General features: G+C 35.3%; 1 protein-coding gene across 10 annotated transcripts in view; it reads right to left on the bottom strand.

The window, feature by feature from the left end:
* MTHFD2L (methylenetetrahydrofolate dehydrogenase (NADP+ dependent) 2 like) overlaps positions 1 to 27,499 on the bottom strand; it is a 162,619-nt gene that overhangs the window by 40,549 nt on the left and 94,571 nt on the right. The window lies entirely within an intron of this gene.

Consider the following 27,499-nt stretch of genomic DNA (forward strand, 5'->3'; position numbering starts at 1 on the left):
GAGTGCCCTGTGGCCTATTAAACTTCCTGCTAGAGTAAGTAATTGTTGGTCTCTGTTATAATGAGGTATGTCTTACGTTGAGTCTTGCATTGTTACTGTGTTTGAGGAAATATACTCTTATATATATTTTTTCACTTAAAGTTCCCCATGCACTGCATTTATTTTGTCTTCTATGAATAAGAAGCCCTTTTTAAGGAATCCTTTGATTATCTATCAGATTTGAATAACTTTTATCCTTGGTAGAAATCAGTTTTATTATTAACTGCACTATATGTCTCTATCCCTGTCATTTTTTTGTATCTCTATAAAAGCAAAGTTCACAGAAAGGTAATGGGTGTAAACCAGATAAATCCATCCTCAAACTGACCTTGATGGGCTGGGCATGGTGGCTCATGCCTGTAATCCCAGCACTTTGGGAGGTTGAAGCAGGTATATCACTTGAGGTGAGGAATTGGAGACCAGCCTGGCCAACATGGTGAACCCCCATCTCTACTTGGAAAAGCAAAGAAAAGAAGACAAAAGAAAAGAAAAGAAAGAAAAGAAAAATCAAACTGATCTTGAGGACTGAAAAATTCAGAAAGTTCCTCCCAACTTTAGAAAACTCTGGAAAAACTTTGCCTCAGGTCACGTACCAAAATCTCAGGTGTGCTTTTTCCAGTCTGTCTTGTGAAATGCTCTAAAACTTACTGTCCCTGAACTGCACATGTGTGACGTTTGCAGCTGGAGATGGCCCAGACAACAGGTCATGAGGGGCTGAGGCAGGAAGCACACAAGCGGTACTTTCACCTGATGGTTCCTAGACTCTACTGGACTTATCTCAGTTTAAACTGAAGACCATTCCTCCCTCTGACAGATTCTTTCTTTGTACATATATTTATACCATAACCCAAATTCTTACGTTTATTATATCTCTAAATGGCTTAGTTTCACTAAAGATGATATAGAATTATAATAGACATTTTCAGGGAGTTTTGAAATGAACAAAAGTGTTCATTTTAGAGGCACCTGAGAACATAAAAAATACAATTCCAAACATCCAACGGTCTGCATTGTTACTGTGTTTGAGGAAGTATTCAAAATTATTCAGACTTCAAAATTGTTCTCTTCAAAGATTCCTTTGTTGAGGCAAATAATAATAATAATAATAATAATAATAATAATAATAATAAAAAGTGAAATACTTAATCTCTTTCAGATTCTTCCAAACTTCAACACAAATCTAATGGTCTTTATCCTATTATTCTTCTTCTCCAGCCTGTTTCTCCATCTCCTTCTGACTTTTTCCCCTTTCCTCCTTCTGGCTGTCCAGAAACCCATAAAATGCATTACCTTATAAAGTTAAGACACCTTCAAAGCAGAAAAAAAAACCACCTCTTACTGTTAATTTTAAGATCTCATCCCATTCTGAGCTAAAAGCCAATATTAAAATTTACCCAAAGCCTGGCCATGATAAAATTTGCAGAGGCATCAGGAATAGTTTTAGGAATGTACAATCCATGCTTCTCAAATCTACATTTATTATTTCATATGCTCAGATACAAAATAACTGAATAAAAAGGCATAATACAAAGGTTCCTAACTGCATAGGAAATCAGAGGGATTTTGGAAGCTGTAGATTTTTAATGTCTTTTAGAAGCTACCCCCCAAATTATTCCTTTGAACATAGATTGGACTCTGATGCAATCCTATAAGCAAAGAAAGAATCAATCCATTAGGGAGTTCAGTGATAAGTTATTTGACACCTTTTGACAGAATTCAGAAGTAAACACTAATTCAGATGAAGCCTCACTTTCTGTTCATTTCCTTGTGAATGACCTTAAGCTAGAATTAAAAGAGTTAAAATGCAATAAAAAAGCAGAAAATGGAAACAGCCTATTGCCAGACCTCTAGCACGTTGTTGAACATTTTGAAAGGGACTCGGCACAAAAATCAAATAAGACTTAAATTAAATTTAGGCCCTCACAGATAACACAATCAGACATTACCAATCATTAAACACTCCCTAAAGTGGGAGTCATTTGGTAAAGACATTTGCAGATACTGTCAACAGAAAGAACACTGGCCAAAAAAAAAAAAAAAAAAAAAAAAAAAAAAAAAAAAATTAATTTCTTAAAAATAAAGGAAAAAAATGAAGGATGGAAAATGAAAGTACTTTAAAGCAAATCAAATTCCCAGTTTCTCATTTTACCCTTAAATTCACAAACAGAAATTTCTTACAGTGTTAAAGAACAACCTTTTGATTGATGTAGGTACTATCATATTAGTCTTACATTCTTCTATTCTTATTCAACATTTCCCTTTCCCTTTGAATAAACATATTATGCAGGTGGTGGCATTTCTAATAATTCCTAAACAATCCTTATGTCCAGATCTAGAACGGAAATATAGTCTTTCCTCCTCTGTGATCTCACACCTGGTAATTTGATACTCTGAAAGTGGAGTTGCCAGATTAAATGATGTCCTGATGATCTCTTTCTTAAAATCCCTTAGAAAGCCCTATTCACAGCTAGTTTGGATAAACTTTGTATCAAAATCAAGCTCAAATTGAAAATATCAAAGACGTGCCAGAATTTTTGTGGGTAAAAGTTTGATATTATCATCAGGATTATTGGGGCTATACCTACGCAGGTTCAGATTGACCTTTATCTAAACTTACATAATACCCGCTTAAACCACTAGCTAATACCTAAAACTAACATTTATCTTTTTGTTTATAAAAAGAAGGTCTAAAAACCCCAATGTGTAGGGATAGAGATTCACTGAGGACCTTAGGGCCATAAATAGAATATTCATTCTCCATGGTAGCAAATTTGAATTCCATTTTATCTTTGTGCATCCTAAGGCTATATGTTTTACAGTTTTAGATCTGTATTTTGTTTTCCGTAGTGTCTCCTTAGCTCAAAATAATTCATACTTATCTGCCTTCTTCTGGAAATATCAAAAGGTATACCTTCTGCTATTATGCCTTAGAGTTTATTGGGGCACCATCACACTTTTCACAAGTCTTCAACCTGGACCTAAATAATTTGAAATTTCTCTGTAATTCTACTCATATAACACTGGTGAGGATTTGAAGTAGAACATATATTTCAGAAGATATAAAATCAGACTCTGAATTTGAAGTTTCCAACAGTTCAAAGTGCTTTTATGTTATGCTGGTCCATCAGCAGACAGATTCCTGAAGTATGTAGGTAATGAAAGCACATAAAATTTATTCATACATTTATACATTATTTATTATAAAAGCACATATTTTATTTATACATCATTTATATATTATTTATTATTATGTATAATGTATTTATTATGTATTACAAGTATAATAAACCAGCTACTAGATTTTACAGGATCATTTCCTGCTGTAAAATGTCCTTCTGATATTTAGTAGTTTTCAAAACTCCCATATCAGTTAACAAAGTTTCGAACAAACTATATTAACTCTAAATTCTGGGTCATTTAGTAGCATATGAAATTGAATTGTTACATACCTAACAATTCTAAGTGATATAATATGATCACTTAGAAAATTCTAACAAAGATAATTATACACTAAAGCATAAAGAAGGGTTATGGAGAAAAACTTGTGTTCCCCCCACCAAGCTAATTAATCCTTTTATGAACTTATTTCTGACAGAAGAAAGGGTCTATTATTAATGCAGAATTTCAAAAGTAATTGAGATGATAATTTTAGGGTGAAACAGTCTCCTCGGAAAACTTAGTAGGAAGATTTTTGATTTATCTAAGATTTTTCGTTACAGGTGAAAATCTCTTTAATAAATAGATGAACCAATGGATAATCTATATAGATTCACACTACTGTAAGCCTTATGTATTTCACATCAAGTGACTATAAATATGTTATTTTGTGATTCATTATATGACAAATATAAAATAAATCACTTATGTTGCCTAGGCAAAAATATACTGAATAAAGATAACCTGGAAAAAATGATAGCAGTACCTAAATCAAACAAAGCACTAGTCTGTACCCTAGGAGCTAAGCTTTCCCTAATGTGAAGGTGTGACCATTAGCTTTTCAGCTAGTAGGTGGCTATATCCTTATTTTCACCAATTAGAGCCCAAACTGGGTATTTTCATATGTCTATTTGACAATCTCAGAATTGAGTTAGCATGAATTAAAAAATAAAATTAACCACTTCCCTATGGATCCTCCTATCACAGTCATCTGTAACTCTTCATGAAATGGCTCAGTCAAGCCATCCTGATAAAATGAAGCAACATATTTACACATCACTTTAATTAGTAGAGTTCAAAGGGCTGTGTAAACATTATCTAATTAAACTTCACAACAATTCAGTGAAGCAAGAATAGGTTTACCTATTATCCTCATTCACAGAAGAGAGATTTTATGGTGCTGAGAGGCTAAATGATTTCTTAGTTTCACAATAATGAGTCAGAGGTGAGGCTGGGAACAAAACCAGAACTCTAATTCAGATATAAAAGAAACATCTAAGAAATGCTTATTCAGGTAGATCACTTCTTCAGCTGGAAATTGTCCTACTACATAAAGAGAATAATTAGAATGAAATTTGTATGAATGTATGTTTCTTTTTACATTAGAAAATCTTTCTTTAGCATTATTTGCTTTGCAGACAGTAATATAATGGCTAAATGCATTCTAGCTAAATAGAGCCTACATTAGTAATACAAATACCTCAGTGTCTTCTCCCAGGCATCCTCCTGTTATTTCTAGAAATCTTCAAACCGTCTTTATAACCCAGTGAGTCAGTGGCAGTGACCACAGACCATTTCCTTTTCTTGTTCTTTTTCCCCAGCTTCTTTGGTTCCAATCTGAACTGATATACCTAAGATACCTGTCATGAAAGTAATATTCATGCCAAGGACAATATTTGAATGCCCGCAAAGCTTTTGCTACTTGTGGTACCAGAATAGTGCTAGGTTCCTAACTGAGCTCAGGGACAGTAGGGCCCTGCTGTGTGCCATATTTGATCATCTAGGGCTTTGGAATCCTTTTAGATTCAGAAATTCATAGGATCATTCAAGTAGTTCCATCATCTTCTGCCTTGGACCATATTTCTGCAAAGTCAATGGACCTGTAGGGTCCAAATGCGTGCCTCTCTTTTCTTCTTCCCATCAATCAAATCTTATTCTCTGAGGGCACCTATAATCTCAGTCCTTTAAGAGGCCAAGGCAGGAGGATCACTAGAGCCCCGGAGTTCAAAACCAGCCTGGGGAACATAAGGAAACCTTGGTACTACAAAACAAAAACAAACAAACAAAAAAGCTGGACATGGTGGTTCATGCCTATGGTCCCAGCTACTTGGGAGGTTGAGGTGGGAAGATTGCTGCCAGGGGTTGGAGGTGGGATGGAGGGGGCTGAAGCTACAGTGAGCCATTATGGCACCACCTCCTCTAGCCTGGGCAACAAGGTTATATGCTGTCTCAAAAAAATAAAAATAAAATAAAAATAAAGAAAGAAAGAAGAAAAGAAAGGAAATGTATTTCCTACCAACAGACACCAGTGCATTTGGGAAATGGGGAGAGCCTGCAGGCCAGTGGGGACAATAGGCCAATAGGCAAGAGTCTATATTACCCACTGTCATATTATTCACAGAGTATTAAAGTTGAATAGAATGGGTTTCAAACATTTTAGAACCCTTTCTTAAAGGAAAAATGTTTACTAAGCTCAGTATGTAAAAGGATCAAAGCAATGAGAGATATATTAGTTAAAAAAGAGGTGGGGGCTCTACAATCAGCAAAATCCCCTTAGGTTCCTCAGAGCTCAACTAGAAAATAAATTAGTACAATTTCTTTGTTTTAAAGATGTAGCTCCTGAAGGCCAGATAGTCTAGATAATACAAAGAAATGAGGCCTGATATTCAGAAAACAAATTACTTTTTTACAATCCCTAGTATTCTCTTCTAATGCAGTCTTAGATTTTCCCTTCCTCTATAACCTTTAAACATTCTAGCAGCAGCTAAGGCATTCCATGCTGATTGACTCAGAAGAGTGATAGAGACAGGAAAAAGAAGTAGAGAACTTACTTCTTAGCTTCAAGATTTCAAAAGCCTAGTGCTTTAGCACAGAGAGACTGATGCTACTGAATAGAACTGCCAATATGATGTTGATAGATATGGTGGGAAAGAAAATCTGTTTTATTCCTGATCTTAGGGGGAAGATCATTTTTATTCCTGATCTTGTACCATTAAGTATGATGTTAACTATAAGGTTTTCACAGATGCTCTTTATCAGGTTGGGAAGTCCCCTTCTATTCCCAGTTCGCTGAGAAATTTTTATCAGGAATGGATGATAGATTTTTGTCGAACGTGATTTCTGAGATTATTAAGGTATGTTTATTTTTATTTGTTTTAGTGTGCTAATATGGTAAATTGCATGTCAGATTTTCAAAGCTTAGACTAATCTTAGATTTTTGGGATAAACCTTATTTAGTCATGATGTATTACCCTTTTAATATATGGAATTATGCAGGCAAGAGAAAGAAATAAAGGGCATCTAAATAGGAAGAGAAAAAGTCAAACTAGCCCTGTCTGCAGATGACATGATCCTGTATTTAGAAAATCCCATAGTCTCAGCCAGAAAGCATATTAAGCTAATAAATAACTTCTTCAAAGTCTCAAAATACAAAACTAATATGCAAAAATCACTATTATTCCTATATAAAACATCAGTCAAGTCAAGAGCCAAATCAGGAATGAACTCTTACTCACAATTGCCACAAAAAGAATAAAATATAATACCTCTGAATACCTCCCTAATTAGGGAAGTGAAAGATCTCTACAAGGAGAACTCCTAAATATATTATGTAGTAGTAATATACTACTAGTAGTAATGAATATGATAGTAGTAGTAATATAACTACTACTATACTATGTGCATATACATGTATATATGCGTCCATGCATATGTATATATATGTAGGATTATATTTGGATTAAAATTTTAAAACTGCTAAAGTGTGACTAACATACAAAAAGTTGTCCATATTTAATGTAAAAACTCGATGAGCTGAGAGATAGGTACATACTCTATTACTCTATTGCTGACATTTTAGCTGCTTTCAATGATTTACTATCACCAATGAGCTAAAATAAATGGTCATGTTTATAAAAACAGGTCAGGTTTTTTTAGACATCCAGAAAAACAATGAAATCTCTAGGTCATATGAAATGCACATTTTCAGATTTCATAACATTGCCAAATTATCTTCTAGAGGGACTATAATAAAGCACAACGTCATCAGCAGTGTATGCAAATATGTGCTTACCCGGATCCTTGCCAATATTTGATATCATCAAGCTTTGCATTTTTTGCCAATCTGATGTGTTAAAACAGTGTCTCATTTTGTTTTAATTTGCAATTGTCTATTAGTGACAATGAGCAATTTTTATATGTGTATTAGCCATTTAAATATCCTTTCCTATAAATTGTTCTTTTTAAAGTTAGGTTTTTGGATTTTTTTTTTTTTTTTTTTTTTTTTGAGACTGAGTTTCGCCGTTGTTACCCAGGCTGGAGTGCAATGGCACGATCTCGGCTCACTGCAACCTCCGCCTCCTGGGTTCAAGCAATTCTCCTGCCTCGGGAGAGAATTGCTACTACAGGCATGCCCAGCTAATTTTTGCATTTTTAGTAGAGACGGGGTTTCACCTTGTTGACCAGGATGATCTCCATCTCTTGACCTCGTGATCCACCCGCCTCGGCTTCCCAAAGGGTTTTTGGATTTTTAAAAATCTATTTATATAAGCTTGACACTAATTCTTTGTTGTTTATAATGCAAATATTTTCTCCCAATAAAATTCTCAAATTTTAGCTTTAATAGGCATTTGTTCTATAGATTTTAGGAATTTTATGTATTTACGTTCAGTTTTTCTGTTTCTTTTAACTTGCATATGTGTCTGTGTATTCGTGTATATCTTTTCTAAGAAAATCTGTTCTCCAATAATTTTATTGTTATGGTTTTTAATTTATGTTCTTTATCTCATCTGAAATTGATTTTGATGTATGGGGTAAGGTGAGAAGCTAATTAGATTTCTTCCTAAATGTGAGGTCAAATGTTTTCATATTATTGATTAAAGTATTCAATTTTTCCCCAGTGTTTAATGACACTATCCTATCTACATAGATTCATACATATGAATGTATTTGTTTTTTTCATCCTTTGCCATGAATATATTTGTCTTTTCTTATGCCTGTGCTTTAAGTTTATCAGTTCTTAATAATATGATTTGAGGCAGAATAAAATACTACTGTTCATAGTAACTAACACTTGTTGAGTTAGTCAATGTTCTAAGTGCCAAACATGTGGTATCTCTATTTGACTTTAGAACCATATATAACATAGATGTTATTATCCCCACTTTGGAGGTAAGAAAACTGAGGAAGAGAGCCTGAGTAACTTATAACTTAGGCAACAAGCTCACACAACTAGCAAGTGGGAAAGCTAAGTAGCAGAAGAAAACAAAGTCTTCTTATGTCTTTTCTTCCAATTGATCTTTATTATTATTAATAAGATAATCATATATTTTTATGGCCCTAAATGGGACAAGTTTGAGAATAAAAGCAGATGCTAATGATAATTACAAGTCATTAGGCATAATTTTAAACTATTTCAAATAAATCATGACATATGGCCACATTATTTATAAGATAATGCTTTTGTGGGATAAATCTTGCCATTCCTGTGCAAAATCATGAACATTTGGATGGTATGGGATTTATTGCTTCATTTGGGAATAATCAGTATTCTTATGTGAATAAATTCTCCCATGCAAAAATATGGGTTACAGCTCCACTTGCTCGGAATATTTTCTAATTTTACTATATATATTTATGTTTTTATTGTATTTAGCAACCTTGCTGAACTTTCCCATTAGGTCTAATATTTTATCAGTTGATTATCTTGAGCTTTATGCATAAACTATCACACCTTCAAAGAAACACCATCTCGTCTCCTCTTACAAGTCTTTGTCTCCTAACTCAGGTCTCTCAACTTACTGTATTAGCCAGGAACACCAAAACAGTGATGGAAAATGATGGTTGTTATCTTTGTCCCACCTATCCAAATGAGAATAATTCTAGTGTTTTACAACAGAGTATATATTTTTTCTATTTATTTTCAGTTGACATCCTTTATTAGATTTTTAAAAAGCACCATCTATTGATAGCTTGAAATGAGGTGGTTTTTTAAAATTGTTTCTCTGTTGTTGTTATTTTTTAAACTGCAACTGAGTATATACTTTACTAACTGCTATAAATTACAAAGATGAAAATAATAGACATCAGCAACTACCGAAGGAGAGGGTGGGAGAAGTATGAGTGTTGAAAAATCACATATCAGGTACTATGTTCATGACTTAGTGACAAAATCATTGGTATACCAAACCACAGCGACACACAATTGACCCATGTAACAAATCTGCATATGTACCTTCTGAGCCTAAAAGTTGAGAAAAAAATTGATCTAGATTTGGGAATTAATGACAAATTTATTTATATATTGTTGTTATTTTAAAATGTTCTACTGTCTCATAGTTATATGCAATTCAAACATTTCCTGATTTTAATTTTTTGTGTCATCTTTTTCTTTTTGTCCTTGATTTCCCCCAAATTCTATTTTATTAGTATTTTCCAAAAGCTATCTTTGAGTTTCACCAAATTGATTACTTTTCTTAACTTCATTAATTTTAACTATAATTTTCTTCAAGTTTATTTATAAAATTTTAAAGCTTTTTCTTTGAATTTATAGTTCATTCAATTTTTATTTTCTTACTTTGTCAAATGAAAACCTTTTCTTTTCTTTTCTTTTTCTTTCTTTCTTTTTTTTTTTTTTTTTTTTATGAGATGGAGTCCCAGTCTGTCGCCCAGGCTGGCATGCAGTGGTGCGATCTTGGCTCACTGCAACCTCAGCTTCCCAGTTTAATTTTCAAATATTTTCTCATATTATATGAGTTGTCTTTTTGCTTCCCTTTTTTGTTTTGTTTTGATTTCATATATAAATATATTTTTTTTCTTTTTTTTTAAATTGCACTTTAGGTTCTGGGTACATGTGCAGATTGTTGCATACGTACATACATGGCAATGTGGTTTGCTGCCTCCATCCCCCCACCCCCAATATCTGGCATTTCTCCTCATGTTATCCATCCCCAACATCCCTACCCCAGACTGTCCCTCCCCTGTTCCTCGTCAACAGACCCCAGTGTGTGATGCTCACCTCCCTGTGTCCATGTGTTCTCATTGTTCAACACCTATCTATGAGTGAGAATGTATGGTGTTTGTTTTTCTGTTCTTATGTCAGTTTGCTGAGAATGATGGTTTCCAGATTCATCCATGTCCCTACAAAGGACACAAGGACACAAACTCATCGTTTTTTATGGCTACATAGTATTCCATGGTGTATATGTGCCACATTTTCCTTGTCCAGTCTATCATCAAAGGGCATTTGGGTTGGTTCCAAGTCTTTGCTATTGTAAACAGTGCTGCAATGAACATGCATGTGCATGTGTCTTTATAAAAGAATGATTTATAATCCTTTGGCTATATATCCAGTAATGGGATTGCCTGGTCAAATAGAATTTCTATTTCTAGGCCTTTGAGGAATTGCCACACTGTCTTCCACAATGGTTGAACTAATTTACACTCCCACCAGCACTGTGAAAGTGTTCGTATTTCTCCACGTCCTCTCCAGCATCTGTTGTCTCCAGATTTTTAAATGATTGTCATTCTAACTGGCATGGAACCCAAGACACATAAGTCATAAGATTTTCCCAGGTCAAAATGAAGGAAAAAATGTTAAGGGCAGCCAGAGAGAAAGGGAAGCTCATCAAACTACTAGCAGACCTCTCAGCAGAAAACCTACAACTAGAAGAGAGTGGGGACCAATATTCAACATCAAAATATAAAGACCAATGACACTATGAAGAAACTGCATCAACTAGTGTGCAAAATAACCAGATAGCATCATGATGACAGGATCAAATTCACACATAACAATATTAACCTTAAATTTAAATGGGCTAAATGCCCCCAATTAAAAGACCAGACTGGCAAATTGGATAAAGAGTCAAGACCCATTGGTGTGTTGTATTCAGGAGACCAATCTCATGTGCAAAGATACATATAGGCTCAACATAAAGAGAAGAGGACTATTTACCAAGCAAATGGAAAGCAGAAAAAAAAAAGTAAGAGTTGCAATTCTAGTCTCTGACAAAACAGACTTTAAACCAACATAGATCAGAAAAGACAAGGAAAGGTTTTACATAATGGTAAAGGGATTAATTCAACAAGAAGAGCTAACAATCCCAAGTATATATGCACCCAATACCGGAGCATCCACTGTCAATATTAGATTAACAAGACAGAAAATTAACAAAGATATTCAGGACTTGAACTCAGCTCTGGACCAAGCAAACCTAACAGACATCTACAGATGTCTCCACCCCAAATCAACATAACATGCATTCTTCTCAGTCCCACATGGCACTTATTCTAAAATCAACCACATATATGGAAATAATACACTCCTCAGCAAATCCAAAAGAATTGAAACCATAACAAACAGTTTCCCAGACTACGGTGCAATCAAATTAGAACTCAGGATTAAGAAATACACTCAAAACCACATAATTACATGGAAACTGAACAAAGTACTCCTGAATGACATCTGGGAACATAATGAAATTAAAGCAGAAGTCAAGAACTTCTTTGAAACAAATGGGAACAAAGAGAAAATTTACCAGAATCTCTGGGATATGGCTAAAGCCATTTTAAGAGGGAAATATATAGCACTAAAGTCCACATCAGAAAGCTAGAAAGATCTCAGATCAAAACCCTAATATCACAATTAAAAGAGCTAGAGAAGCAAGAGCCAACAAATTCAAAAGCTAGCAGAAGACAAGAAATAATTAAGATCAGAGATGAACTGAGGGAGAGAGACACAAAAACCATCCCCAAAATCAATGAATCTGGGAGATGGTTTTTTGAAAAAATTAGCAAAATGCACAGACTAATAAAGAAGAAAAGAGAGAAGAATCAAATAGACACACACAAAAATCATAAAGAAATGTCATCACTGACTCCACAGAAATACAAACTACCATCAGAGAATACTATAAACACCTCTATGCAAATAAACTAGAAAATCTAGAAGAAATTGATAAATTTCTGGAAATTTACACCCTCCAAGACTAAACCTGGAAGAGGTCAAAATCCTGACTAGACCAATAATACATTCTGAAACTGAGGCATTAATTAATAGGCTACCAGCCAAAAAAGACCAGGACCAGACAGATTCACAGTGAATTCTACCAGAGATACATAGAGGAGTTGGTACTATTCCTTCTGAAACTATTCCAAACAATTGAAATGGAGACAGTCTTCACGAAATCATTTTATGAGGCCAGCATCATCCTAATACCAAAACCTGGCAGAGACACAACAAAAACAGAAAACTTCAGGCCAATATTCTAATGAGCATCAATGTGAAAATCCTCAATAAAATACTGGCAAACTGAATCCAGCAGCATGTCAAAAAGCTTATCTACCACAATCCAGTGGGATCAAATCATCCCTGGGATGTGAGGCTGATCCAACATACACAAATCAAGAAGTGAAATCCATCACATAAACAGAACCAATGACAAAAAAACACATGACCATCTCAATAGATGCAGAAAAGGCCTTCAATAAAATTTAACATCCCTTCATGTTAAAAACTCTCAATAAACTAGGTATTGATGGAATATACCTCAAAATAATAAGTTATTTATGACAAACCCACAGCCAATATCAGATTGAATGAGCAAAAGCTGGAATCATTCCCTTTGAAAACTGGAACAAGACAAGATTGACCTCTCTTACCACTCCAGTACTATTCAAGATAGCATTGGAAGTTCTGGCCAGAGCAATCAGGCAAGAGAAAGAAATAAAGCATAAAATAGAAAGAGGAAGTCAAATAGTCTCTGTTTGCAGATGACATGATTGTATATTTAGAAAACCCCATCATCTCAGCCCCAAAACTCCTTAAGCTGATAAGCAACTTCAGCAAAGTCTCAGGATACAAAATCAGCATGCAAAAATCACAAGCATTCCAATACCCCAACAAGAGACAAGCAGAAAGCCAAATCATGAATGAACTCTCATTCACAATTACTACAAAGAGAATAAAATACCTAGGAATACAGCTAACAAGAGATATGAAGGACCTCTTCAAGGAGAACTAGAAACCACTGCTCAAGAATACAAGAGACTACACAAACAAATGGAAAAACATTTCACCCACATGGGTTAGAAGAATCAATATTGTGAAAATGGCCATACTGTCCTGTAGGCATTCAGTCAGGGTAGTGGGAAAAATTTTTAAATAGACACAAACCTTCTTGGAAGGCTGGAAGCTTTTTGCAAAAGCCTTGGAATAGGATTTGGCTGAAGGTAGCCAGATTCTCTTATCTGGTGCCTGAAAGCTTACAGTAGGTACAAAGGAATGTAAGAGAGTTTATTTAAAGAGCTTGTTAAGACCAACCTTTGAACATCCATGGGCACATGATTGCTCTTTAGTCGGGGAGTCAATAATGTTATTACCCACAAATGGTGTTTGCTTCAGGCCTCAGAACCTGGCCTTTAATTCACAACTGTGTTGACTCAAAGCCTCTGTCATTAAATCTATATTGAATAAATGCCCAGAGTGCCAGCTGGTCAGGCCATGGCTGCTGACAGCACCATGGCTTTACAGCATCTTCCTTGGGGTCTGTAAGCTGCCTGGACCCCCAGACCACTCTTACACTGGATATCTGAGTGCATTTGTTCATCCATCACTGGGTCAGGGTCTGCCGGTCGGATGCAACACTGCCCAAAGTAATTTATACGTTCAATGCTATTCTCATCAAACAACCATTGACATTCTTCACAAAATTAGAAAAAACTACTCTTGACTTTATATAGAACCAAAAAGAGCCTGAATAGCCAAGACAATCCTAAAAAAGAACAAAGTTGGAGGCATCATGCTACCTGACTTTAAACTATACTACAAGGCTACAGTAACCAAAACAACATGGTACTGGTATGAAAGCAAACATATAAACCAATGAATGAAAACAATGGCCTAGTTTCTCGTTTATCCTGGAGTACTTTCCACAAATCCTTGAGAAAAGTGCATATTCAGTTGGGTGTAGTGTTCCAAAGATGTCTCTTTGTTGTAGTTAATTGACAGTGTTGTTCAAGTCTCCTATTTTCTTGTTGATCATCTGCCTAAATTCTTCTGTGCACTATTTAAAGAAGGATATTCACGCCTCCAACTATTACTGTTGAATTGTCTATGACTCCTCACAATTCCATGATTTTCTTCATGAACTTTGCAGTTCTGTTTTTTATGCACATGGTTTTATCAACGTAAAATGTCCTTTTGTTATCTAGTAACTTTTTTAAAGCTTATTTTATCAGTATAGCCACTTATGTTTTCTTACTCTTGTAATTGTAATTACTCTTGTAATTTCTTGTCCTTTTAATTGTCAACTTATTGTATCTTTGGATCTACAGCATGTCTCCTGGAGATAACAAATAGTTGGAACTTGCTTTTATATAAGTCCAACATTCCTTAACTTTTGGCTGGATTGATTAATCCATTCATATTTAGTGTTACATTGATAGGGTTGAGTTTAAGTCTGTCATTTTACATTTTGTTTTGTACATACTTCACATATTTTTCTCCCTCTGTTCTTCTTTACCACTTTATTTTTAATTAAGGAAATATTTTCTGATGTCACATTTTTATTTCATAATTTATTCCCTTTATTTTCACATTAGTTACTTATTGGCTGTACTAGGCCTTATGATGTGCATGCAAATTTATCAGAATGGACTTTAGATTTATACTAATTTAATTCTAGTGAGATATAAAAATTTTAAGTCCACATAGCTGTGTTCCTTCTTCCCCTTTCTAGTTCTATCATTTTCATTATACATATTCCATCTTGCTATATATTTGTTTGTTGCAAACTCAAAAATATATTGCCATGAATATTATTTTATATAATTTTTTGTCTCAGAATATCTGAGAGAAGAAAAGAGAGTAAATATTATATGTCATAAATGTTTCTAGCCATTTGTTCTTGTGGATTCAACTCTATCATCTGGTGTAATTTCCTTATTCCAGCACAGCTTTACTTCCACCTGCCACCTTTGTGTTTATTATGAAACATATTTCTACATGTTATAGGTCTAACAAAACAATTATGTACTAACTTATATGTTATTACTTTTTAAATAAGTTTAGAAAAGAAATACACAATTGTACTGTCTTTTTTATAATTACTTGCATAATTACATTTGCTGGTGTTCTTTGTTCATTTGTGTGCATTTGTTTTACTGCCTGAGGTCACTTGCTTTCAAGCAGAAGTTTCTTTAAGATTAAGAAATCCTTGTTTTCTTCTTCCAGAAAGCAAGTTCCTTTAGGATTTTCTTGTAAGGCAGATCTGCCAGTAATGAATGCTCTTTAGTATTTTTTTAACTGGACATGTCCTTTATTTTTTTCTCCATCTTTGAAAGATAGCTTTACTAGATGCAAGATTTGCGTTTGACAGTACTTTTCTTTCAGCATTTTGAAGATGCCATTTTCTTTCAGCATTTTGAAGATGCCATCTTACTGTCTTCTGGCTTCCATTGTTTCTGATAAGGAATCAACTGGTAATCTTACTGAAGTTCCCCTCTATACTCTATAGTATCCCCTTATCTTATAGGATAAGTAATTTTTCTCTTGCTGCTTTCAGGATCTTTCCCTTTGCTTTTGGCTTTTGAGTAGGATGTGTTTGGCAGGGCTCTCTAGGCCTTGATCTTAGTTACAGCTTGTAGAATTCTTTGGATGTAAACATCCAAAGTGTTTTAAAATAAAATTTACAAAGTTTTCAGACATTACAATTTCAAAAAAAAATTTTCCAATTGTTCTCTCTCTTCTCATCTGGTAATGCATTACACATACGTGAGGTGAGCGCACTTAATTATTTCCCACATTTCCCTGAGGCTCTGCTCATTTGTTTTCCTCTATTCTTCAGATGGCATAACACTTACCAACCTGTTTTCAAGTTCACTGTTTATTTCTTCTAACAGCTGAAATCTACATTGAACCCAAATATTGATTTTTGTTTTTCATTTTAGTGACGATTTTTCAAACTTAGAATTCCCATTTAGTTCTTTTTCATAATTTCTAGCTCTATTAATAGTTTTCATTGAGAAGACATTGCCATAATGCCTTCCTTTACTTGTCTAAGCACAGTTTCCTTTACTTCTTTGAACATATTTATAATAGCTGCTTTGAAGTCTCTGTCTGCTACATGTTATTTTGAAGGCCTTCTCCTAGGTATTTTTTTTTGCCTGCTTTTCCCTCTGCATATAGGTCTCACAACTTTTGTTTCTTTGCATGTCTCAATTTTTGTTGAAAACTAGACATTTTACATAATATAGCAACTCTGGATACTGGTCCACCTCCATGGCACTTCTTGTTGTTGTTTACTTGTTTGTTTAGTGAGTCAGCCATGCTATTTCAGCAAAATCTATTTCTCCTGTACTGTGCACCCTCTCTCTGGTGTCCCTCCTCAGAGGGCATACATGTGGTCACTATGGGATGACAGTGGTTTTAGAAGACCTCTCTTTAACCATACCTTTCCTTGTTCTCTCTGGTAAGATGCTAGCTAGTCTACCTCTACTGGTATCACACCTAGATTTTGATTAATTGTCCATTGATTGTGCTACTGTTTCAACAATACCTTAGGGGATAAATGGCTCCAAATTCTAATCAATTATACTCAAGCCTCTTTGCAGGGCAATCTTTGAGGCCAGTCTTTTATTCTAACCCAAAGAGGGTTTTTCCTTTTTTCATTCCCTACTCTCTGTTAAACATACAGCTGATCTATGGTTTAGCTTGTTACTTTCATGGACTACCAGTCTCCTCCTAATTATCTTATATCAAAATTGTCTTGTTTTTGACAGTGTCCCTAGGCTTGAATGTCCCGTTGTGCTATTTCAAATAAAGAAACTTCTTTTAGGAAGAACTATGGAGCTCTCTGTTTTTGCAGACTACCTGTCCGTCAAAACAAAACTCTAAGACACTTCTCCAGATCTGTGCCTCAAGGGCAGGTGCTGTGGCCCAATGTTGCTAAAATGATAATCTTGTTACTAGTTCATGTTGGTGGGGGGGCATGAATGGTAGTATCCCCTGGTCTTCCTGGCTTCCCTCTTTGGAATGAAACCTTTACCCTACAAATGTGCTGAGATGAGAATGAATTAGACCCAACATGATTGATTTGCAACATTGTAATGTATAACTTCTACCCTATGAATGGGTGCTGGGTGGGAAAATGGAGCCGTAGCTTTATCTGCTGTTGTTTAAATAGGAACTTCTGTAATACAAGGCTGGAGGAGATAGAAAGTTCTGGCAGCCTGCTCCTTCTGGAGAGATACCAGACTGGGATCTGAGAGAGAGCCTTGTGTTCTGAGATGCAACTGACTGGAATGGAATTTTTTGTCATGCTGTGCTGGTAGAGGATAGGTGGAAAGAAGTAGTGGGTCATGGCTCAAATGCCACTTGCATTTCTCTTACAGAGATTTAGTAGATTTTCTTGAGTAAATGTTTATGCATTTGCTATATGACCATGAAGAATTCTAAAGTTTTAAAATGATATAAAAATATTTTTCACAAGTTTTTTTTCTTTACTGGGGACTGGGTTCACAGACTGGTTACACCACCATTCTGGAAGTATCTCCCTGTCCATAGTTTTCCTAATTTAATAAAAATATTGTTCTACACTATTTATGTTCATATCGTTACCATGAGAACTAATTATTTCATTTACAATGATGAATGTTTAAATTAAATTTGCTATAATATATATGATGGTAGATATTTCATATTTTATAAATAAAATTCTGAAAACTTTATTACATATACCAAAATTCTCATATATTCAAGTCTTGCAGTTAGTCCTGAAAAACCATATATATATAAAGTCAGACCTTGTTGGTTTCACATCCAATAATACTGTATTTTCAATATTCATTTGGTTAAAAAAAATTATGTGTATAAGTGGACCTGTGCAGTTCAAACTCATGTTCTTTGAGGATCAACTGTGTATGTGTGTATGTGCCTATGTATCTTCTAGCTAACTATCTCATATTTTTATATATTCATTCATCCATGAATGCTTGAGTTGATTCCATATTTTGGCTGTTGTGATTCTTACTGGAAGGGAAACAGGATTATAGTTATTTCTTCAAGATACTGATTTCAATTCCATAGGCTACATACTTAAAAGAGTGATTATTAGGTAATACATAGTTCTATTTATAATTTTTTTAGGAACCTCCATACTGTTTTCCATGTAGGCTTAACCAATTTACATTGAAACTAACAGAACAAGGATTTCTTTTCCCCGCATACTTGCTAACATTTGTGACCTTTTTTTTCCCCATAAGAGCCAACCTAACAGTTGTCAGGTAATTAATATCTCATTACAGTTTTAATCTGCATTTTCTTAATTAGTGATGTTGAGCATTTTTCATAGATCCAATGGACATTTTTGTATGCTTTCTTTAGAGAAATATCTAGTCAAGTCCTTTGCTTACTAAGAATATCACATTGTGTGTGTGTGTGTGTGTGTGTGTTTACTTTTTGCCAATGTGTTGTATGAATTTCTTATATATTTTGGATATTAACCTCTTACCAGATATATGATTTGAAAATTTCTCACTGTGAGTGTCTTCTTTGCTGTGCAGAAACTTTTTAGGTTGATAAAATCCCATTTGTCTGTTTTTGCTTTTGTTGCCTGTGCTTTGGCAGTCATGTCCCAAAAATTAATGCCCAAACCAAAATCAAAAAGCTTTTTCCCAAAGTTTATTTCTCCATTCAGTTCTGTTAATATTTGCTTTATATTACATATATAGGTTCTCTAAAGTTTGGTACATACATATTTCTAATTGTTATATCCTCTAATTTATTGACTCCTAATTCTTGATATAATTAACTGAAGTTTTTGACTTAAAGTCTATTTTGTCCATTATTAAGATAGTCCCTTCTGCTCCCTTTTGGGTATAATTTTTATGAAATATCTCTTTCCATACTTTCATTTTCAACCTGTGTGTGTCCTTAAAAATAAAGTGATTCTCCTGTGGGCAGAATATAGTTTAACTTATCTTTTTATTTATTCAACCACTGTATGTCTTTTGATTGGATTATTTGAGCCATTTATATTCAAAGTAATTTTTATAGGTAAGAACTTACTATTACATTCAACTGAGAACCAAGTCAAGAATGTAATCCCATTTACAACAGCCACACACATACAAAATACCTAGAGAATTAGAAAGAGAATTACAAGACACTGCTGAAAGAAATCTGAGGAGACACAAACAAATGGGAAATCATTCTGTGCTCATGGATTGGCAATATCATTATCATTAAAATGGCCATACTGCCTAAAACAATCTACAGATTCAATATGATTCTTATGAAACTACCAGTATTATCTTTTCACATAGATAGAAAAAAATTCTAAAATGTATGTGGAACCGATAAAGAGCTGGAATAGCCAAAGCAATCCTATGCAAAAAGAACAAAGCTAGAAGCATCACATTATCTGATTTCAAACTATACATTACCCAACTTCAACTTTTAAAGCCACAGTAACCAAAATGGCATGATGCTGGTACAAAAACAGATACCAATGGAACTGAATAGAGAATCCAGAAATAAAGCTGCACACCTATAACCATTTGATTATCACAAATAGTTATATGTCCCCATTAACAACCATTTGATTATGACAAATGGTTATAGGTGTCCCCAGTGACAAAAATAAGCAATAGGGAAAGATCTCTGTATTCCATAAATGGTGCTGAGATAACTGGTTAGCCATATGCAGAAGAATGAAATTGGCTACTCTTTACAATATACAAAATTAACTCAAGGTTGATTAAAGATTTAAATATAAGGCCTCAAACTATGAGAATCTTAAAAGAAAATCTAGGAAACACCATCTGAACGTCGGCCTTGGGAAGGAATTTATGACTAAGTCCTCAAAAGCAATTGCAACAAAAATAAAAATTGAAGCTGGGCATGGTGGCTCACATCTGTAATCCCAGCTCTTTGGGAGACCGAGGCAGACAGATTACTTAAGGTCAGGAGTTGAAGACCAGACTGGCCAACATGGTGACACCCCATCTCCACTTAAAAAAATGCAAAAATACCTGGGCGTGGTGGTGTGTGCCTATAGTCCTAGCTACTGAGGAGGCTAAGGGAGGAAAGAGATACTATCTTATACCAGATAGAGTGACTATTATTAAAACGTCAAAAGACAATAGATGCTGGTAAGGCTGGGGGGAAAATGAACACTTAGACACTCTTGGTGGGGATGTAAATTAGTTTAGTCACTGTGGAAAGCAGCTTGGAGATTTCTCAAATAACTTAAAACAGAAAGAGAACTACCATTTGACCCAGGAATCCCATCACTGGGTATATATCCAAAAGGAAATAAATCATTTGAGCAAAAAAACGCATACACTCATATGTTCACTGCAGCACTCTTTACAGCAGCAGACATGGAATCAACTTAGGGCACCTAGGTTGACTTTAACAGCGGACTAGGTAAATAAAACATACTACATGTACACCATGGAATGATACACAGCCATAAAAAAAAGAATGAAACAATGTCCTTTGCAGCAACATGGATGGAGCTGCAGGCCATTATCTTAAGTGAATCAGCTCAAGAACAGAAAACCAAATACCATATGTTCTCATTTATTAATAAAAGGGGGAGCTAAACATTAAGTAATCATGAACTTAAAGATGGCAACAGTAGACATTGGGGACTACTAGAAGAGGAAGAGAGAGAAGGGAACAAGGCCTGAGAAAATAGCTACTGATACTATACGCACTACCTGGCTGATGGAATCATTTCAGCTCCAAACCTCTGCATAATATAATATACCCATGTAAAAAACCTGCACATGTATCCCCAGAATCTAAAATAAAAGTTATTTAAAAAAGGAACTTACTATTTAAAAAAATATATTTTCTGACTTTTATAGTTCCTTTGTTCTTTCTCCCTTTTTTGCTGTCTTCTTCTGTGATTAATAATATTTGTAGTATTATGCTTTGATTCCTTTATCCTTTGTGTATCTACTTACTATATGTTTGTTTCCTTGTGGTTACCATGAAACTTACATAAAATATCTTACAGTTACAACTGTGTATTTAAGCTGATAACAGCTTAACTTAGGCTGTATACAAAACTTCTATGCTTTAACTTCTCCTTCCCCCACATTCTATGTTATTGATGTCACAATTTACACCTTTTTATACTGTATACCCAATAACTAATCCTTTTTTTTTTTTTGAGATGGAGTTTTGCTCTTGTTTCTCAGGCTGGAGTGTAATGGCGTTATCTTGGCTCACTGCAACCTCCTCCGTCTCCCAGGTTCAGGCAATTCTCCTGTGTCAGCCTTCCGAGTAGGGGGGATTACAGATGCCTAACACCATGCCTGGCTAATTTTCCTATTTTTAGTTGAGATGGGGTTCTGCCATGTTAGCCAGACTGGTCTCGAACTCCTGACCCTCAGGTGATCTGTCCACCTCTGTTTCCCAAAGTGCTGGGATTACAGTCATGAGCCACCAGGCCTGGCCCATTAATTCTTGTAGCTATAGTTACTTTTCCTTTTTAAATACCTTTCTCTTTTAATCTTTATACTAGAGTTAAAAGTGATTTATACACCACTAGTAGTATTAGAGTATTTTGAACTTGACTATTTTCTTACCTTTACAATGAGTTTCGTACCTGATTTTATATTCTTAGTATACTTTCATTTTAACTTGAAGAACTCAGTTTAGCATTTCCTTTACGTAATGAACTCCCTCACCAATTTCTTTTAGAGTTGGGGGAGTTTTCTCCTTCTTTTATTGTTTAAGGACAGTTTTGCTGAATATATTATACTTAGTTGATAATTTTGCTTATTTTTATTTAGCACTTTGAATATACCATAGCACTTTCTTGGCCTGCAAAGTTTGCAGAGAAATCTACTGCTGAGAAACTTATGGGGGTTCTCTTGTTTAGGATGATTCACTTTTGTTGCTTTCAAGCTTTTTTTGTGTGTGTATTTGATATTTGAAAATTTTATTTTAATGTGTTTTGGTATAGACTTCTTCTGGTTCAATCTATTTGGAGGTTTTTAGGGCTTCATCAAGCTGAATGCCCATTTTCTTCTGCAGACTTGAAAATTTTGCAGCCAATATTTCTCTTTATGTTTAATTTATCTGGGGTTCTTTGGGATTCATGGATCTTGATGTTCATTTCCCTCTGCAGCTTTTGAAAGTTTTCTGTTAATATTTCTTTAAATAAGCTTTCTACCCACATTTCATTCTCTGTTGCTTCTGGACCTCCCCAAATGCATTTATTGGTTTTCCATATGGCAGTCCTGCTGCCTGGATCTTAAGGCATGGACTTCATCCTGAGTCCATAAACCCTGTCCTCGTACTGGAATCCACTGAGGAAGGTCTGGCATCTCAGTTCAAAAGGCAAATCTGGTGCCTGTGACTATAGAGACAGGCTTAGCATCTGGACATATAGAAGTGAACAAGGAGCTTGGGTCCATGGGAGCCAGCCTAGTGGTGAGGTAGGCTTGGAGCCTGAGTCTGCATAGGGAGGCCTGGGTCCTTGTCTTCTGGTGCTGGCCTTGAGCCTAGAGCCATGGGGTAGCTGGAAGCCAGGATCCACAGGGGCATAACTAAAGTCTAGGTCCGTAGGGGTAGGCCTGAAGCCTGGGTCCACAGTAGCTAGCCTGGTGCTGGGATGGCCCTGAAACCTGTAGCAAGGCTGGGTTTTGGTTCTCTGGTGCTGGCCTGGAGCCTGGGGCCATGGGGGTGGTCTGGAGACTGATGCTTGTGAAGGCTGGCCTAGCTTTGGTTCACTGGGGTGAGGTTGGTGCTGGGATCTGCAGCAAAGTTGGGGGTGCACTTCATTCTCCTTCTTCCATAGAGAGGGAGGCTTGGGGAAGGTGTGATGTGGGTAATGTAAAAATGTTGTTCCTACCCCCTCTAATTTGTCTTTTCTTATTTGTATGTTCCACTGATGTGCTATAATATCTTACCCGTATTCCTTAGCTCTTGTGAAGATATTTTCTTGCAGGGATGTTTGTTCAAATTCATGTTTCTTTAAGAAAGCAAGTGCTAGATACTCCTATCTTGCAATCTTGCAGATGTTACTCCAAATAGAATTATTAATGTTATTTTACAAGTCAGCACTCAGACGGACATTTATATTTGGAGAGGGGAGTGGCTCACTTTTGTATCTTCTCTTCTACTACTGCTTACTAAAATCATTCTAAAGGAAACAAGATTTCTGATTCCTTAGATAGCTGGAAATTTCTTCATTGCGCCATTCTACTGAGTGAAATTTTAGCTGGGCATAAAATTCTAAATTAATATGCTTCCCTCAAAATTTTGAAGTTATTACTTTATCATCTTCTAACATCTAAAACCATCAATAAGTAATTAGGTTTCACTTATATCTTAGTTTATTGTACATCCTCATTTTTTTATTTTTAAGTTTTTTTTTTTTTTTTTTTTTTTTTTTTAAGATAAGAGTTTTGTTGTTGTTACCCAGGCTGGAGTTCATTGGCACAATCTCAGCTCACCGCGGCGTCTGCCTTCCCAGTTCAAGTCATCCTCCTACCTCAGCCTCCTGAATAGCTGGGATTACAGGCATGTGCCACCACACCCAGCTAATTTTGTGTTTTTAGTAGATTCTGGGTTTCACCATGTTGGTCAGGCTGGTCTTGAACTCCCAACCTCAGGTGATCGACCTGTCTTGGCCTCCCAAAGTGCTGGGATTACAGGCGTGAGCCACTGCACCTGGCTGATACTCTTTACTCCTTATAAATTCTAGGATTGTTAATGTTCTGAAGTTTTAATATATGTATGTAAAAATAATTATTTTAATATTTCTCAGAAATTGGTAAAATTTTCAAACTTAGGACTCACATCTTTCTTTAGCTTTATAAAGTTATCAGTGATTTCCCTTAAAATGTTATGTCTATATTCATCTCTAATAATCTCTAGTATCACCTTCCAAAACTATTGTGTCAGAATTTCTTATGTTCTATATCACAAGCCATGTTTTCTAGATCTTATTTCTCTCTGCTGAATTCTGAGATGAGTTCAGTTTATTACTCCAGAAGATTTGTTTTTCTGTTGTTTTCATATTATTTAGTTTTATTTTAAAGTTTTTTTTAATTTCAATAATTATATTTATTTTAAATATTTATAATTAATTCATTTTCATAATTATCAATTTTGTATAACCCCATGTTCTTGTTTTATAAGCTTTTATTCTTTCATTGCTATAATCCCTTCTTTATCTTGATAATGGCATAAAAAAGACTTAAAATCCGTTTTGTTTGTGCTAGCATGCCTATTTTCCTCACCCTCAGGTTTTCTGTTTGTCAGGTTTGTTGTTTGTCCTTGTCTTTGTTAAGTGTCTATGTTGTTATGTCTCCCAAGATACCTCATCCTCCAGGATCCTGGTCTCTTGCAGCGAGTTTGTGGTGGCCTTAGCCAAAGCTCCAATAATCATCTGGTACAGAACAGGCCTTGCAGTCACAGCTGTCATTCTTCAAAGATTCATTTCCAGACTTGTTCTTGCTTAGCTTTAGACTCCCATAACTGTACAAAATTTGCAGCAGGAGCCCCAAGCTATATGGCAGAAAATGTTGCTATTCCAAGCAGCCAAGAGTAGGGAAAGAGGTGGCATCTTTCCCAGCACCCAGCTTCATGCAAGTTGTGCAGACATAGCTCTGAACTATATGCACAATTTGTGTGGGTATAAAGAATGCCTTTTCCAAGCATTCACCTGGGTCCCATCACCCACTTTGCCTGTGGACTAACTTCACAGCTGCAGGGTGTTCTCAACTCATTTGTTCCCCACTGCTTTTAATTAAGATGACATCCTTATTCTAGTCTATAGAGACCTCTCTTTCTTGTTTTCAAGAACAGCTATGTTTACTAACTTTAAAAATAGTTTACTCTTATGTCTGAGTTTGGAACAGATGGAATGGAGTATGTTTCAATATGTACTCAATTGGTATTATTGACCAGAAAACCATAAAAATAATTTCTTTACACATACTGTCCTATATTATTTATTATATATGTAGTATGGATAACATGCAATATATATCACAATATGTATAGACATATTATTTCCCAATATACAGAATCACATCCAATGGAATGATAGGTTTTAAAGTTAATAGACTTTAAAAGGAGAATAATTGCCTTTCAATAAATCCAAATTGGCAGTTTCTCTCCAGCATTTGATCAAATCACAGTTTCTCTGGTTGATACCAGATGTAGCTGGCTCAGGTTTAGAGGCCATACTGAATAAAAAGTAGATTGTATCTTTCATCTCTAGACTCAAACACAATGCAGCATGAACCTTTAATCCTCAGAGACATGCAGGAACTAAGACAGTCTGAAGGATTAGCATATTTTTATTTCCCATCTCATGTTCAATCCTGAACATAACCTAATTAAGGGGAATGTCATATAACATAGCCTGTATTATGTAAATTACTATTCCTAGCTTTTTGTTTTTCAATTTCACTATTGCTTTAAAACTTTATCTAGGTTAAGTACAAGTACTATGCAACTCATCTTATCATGTTTTAGACATATTAAAGATCTCTGCTCCATTTGAAAGTAACTATTTGAGCATTTACCATGAAGTGGCAACAGGCAATAATTTCAACATTAGGGAAGAAGATAGCATGGACAATGGTAAATAGCAGCTTAAGAATTTAAGCACTTCCCCAAAATATCTCACCGGCACTCAGGAATGTGCTCTCTCACCACACTTCCCAAATCATTAATAATCAACCCAAATCAAAGCCAAGCAATACAAAATCAACAACAAAACCCACAACAAATTTTAAACAGCAAGAGAACTGGACTAGAATTTAGAAATTCTTAGTTCTAGTGCTAGGAACACAGCTACGAGGAGTATGATCCAGGATTAGTTATATGACTCTGGGAATTATAAATAATATCAGAGTTATCGATACCTAACCCATGTGAATACTTCAAATATGAATGTTTCATAGAATATTCACTAACTATTCACAATATATAACATTCTTATCCAATTGTCTATTCATCTGTCTAACAAGCACTTACTGCTGGTTTATTATGCAAAGCTTTGTCTGCTACTGGAAATTCAGAAATTGAGAAAATTACATAGTCTGCTTTAGGAGCTTGTCACAAAAGAGAGCCAGATAGCGGTAATAGAATATGGGATTATGAAATAGAAATGCCCAGGGTGTGGAGGAAATGAACCACAATGGGGTTAGGGAGGGGGACACTTATCCTGGCTTGTGGCAGTGAGGGCACGTGCTAATTCTTGAGAGCTATAAGTACATCAGGTGAATGAGATGAAAAAACTACTCCAAAGGGAAGAATCTAACTATGCAAAACAACATGGAATTCCAATAAACTTGGAAAGATTTAGGAAACTGAAAAGAGTTTGAGATAGTGTATAGATTGTATGTTGAAGACAATGGTTGATGATGGAGCTGGAGTACAAACACAACCACTAAATGATATAAAACACTTCCTTCCCAACATGTACTTAGGAGAAGAGAAAGGCTGATTCATGTGCAAATGACCACATTATCGTTCAGGTACATCCTGTATTTACAAGAGACTTGGTTTCTCTATTAAAAATGTCAAGAACTGCAAGTTTTGCATTACACTGAATTCTTGCAAAAAACCATAACTGAGTGTATCTAATGATCTGGAGAAATGAACATGACTGAAATCCACATGATAGGCTTTACCCACCTTATTGTTAGAGGAGAGATGAGTCTGAGTAGATCTTAGTGTTCATTAGTCAGATTGGACTCTATTCCAGGCTTCTATGGAGTCAGTTTGAAGTTGTGGAGAGGGAGAAGCCATAAATAATTTCCCTAAAATTCTGCGATATGTTGGTGCAACTCTGAGAGGGAATACCATGAATAAAAAGCATTTTTCCCATTTTGCCCCAGAATTCCAGGCAGCTCCACCTAAATGGCTTCAGCATATCTAGAATGGAATATGCACTTGGGAGACTGTGTCTGGCTGCAGTGGCAGCTGTTCTTGGTAAGAATAATAGAACCTCATCTCAACGTATACACACAGATGTATGCTGTGGCGAAACAGTTATGAAGAGGTTGAAGCAAGAGAAGGGAACACCATGTAATACCTGACTGGATTTGCTGAGAATAAAAACCTATCAGAAACTCTCAGAAATATCATTAGCAAAGGTACAAGGCATAACTAAGAGCAACTGCATACAGAACCTTTAAAGTGTTAGCACTATCCAGGAAATAGTAGGACAATATCCACACAGAAAAATATTTCCATTATTTCAATAGAAATTTGCTGAATAGCTAATACCTGCTAGGTACTATAGAAGGTATCAGGGATAAAACT

The sequence above is a fragment of the Callithrix jacchus genome, chromosome 3, assembly GCF_049354715.1.
Source record: "Callithrix jacchus isolate 240 chromosome 3, calJac240_pri, whole genome shotgun sequence".
Classification (NCBI taxonomy): Eukaryota; Metazoa; Chordata; class Mammalia; order Primates; family Cebidae; genus Callithrix; species Callithrix jacchus.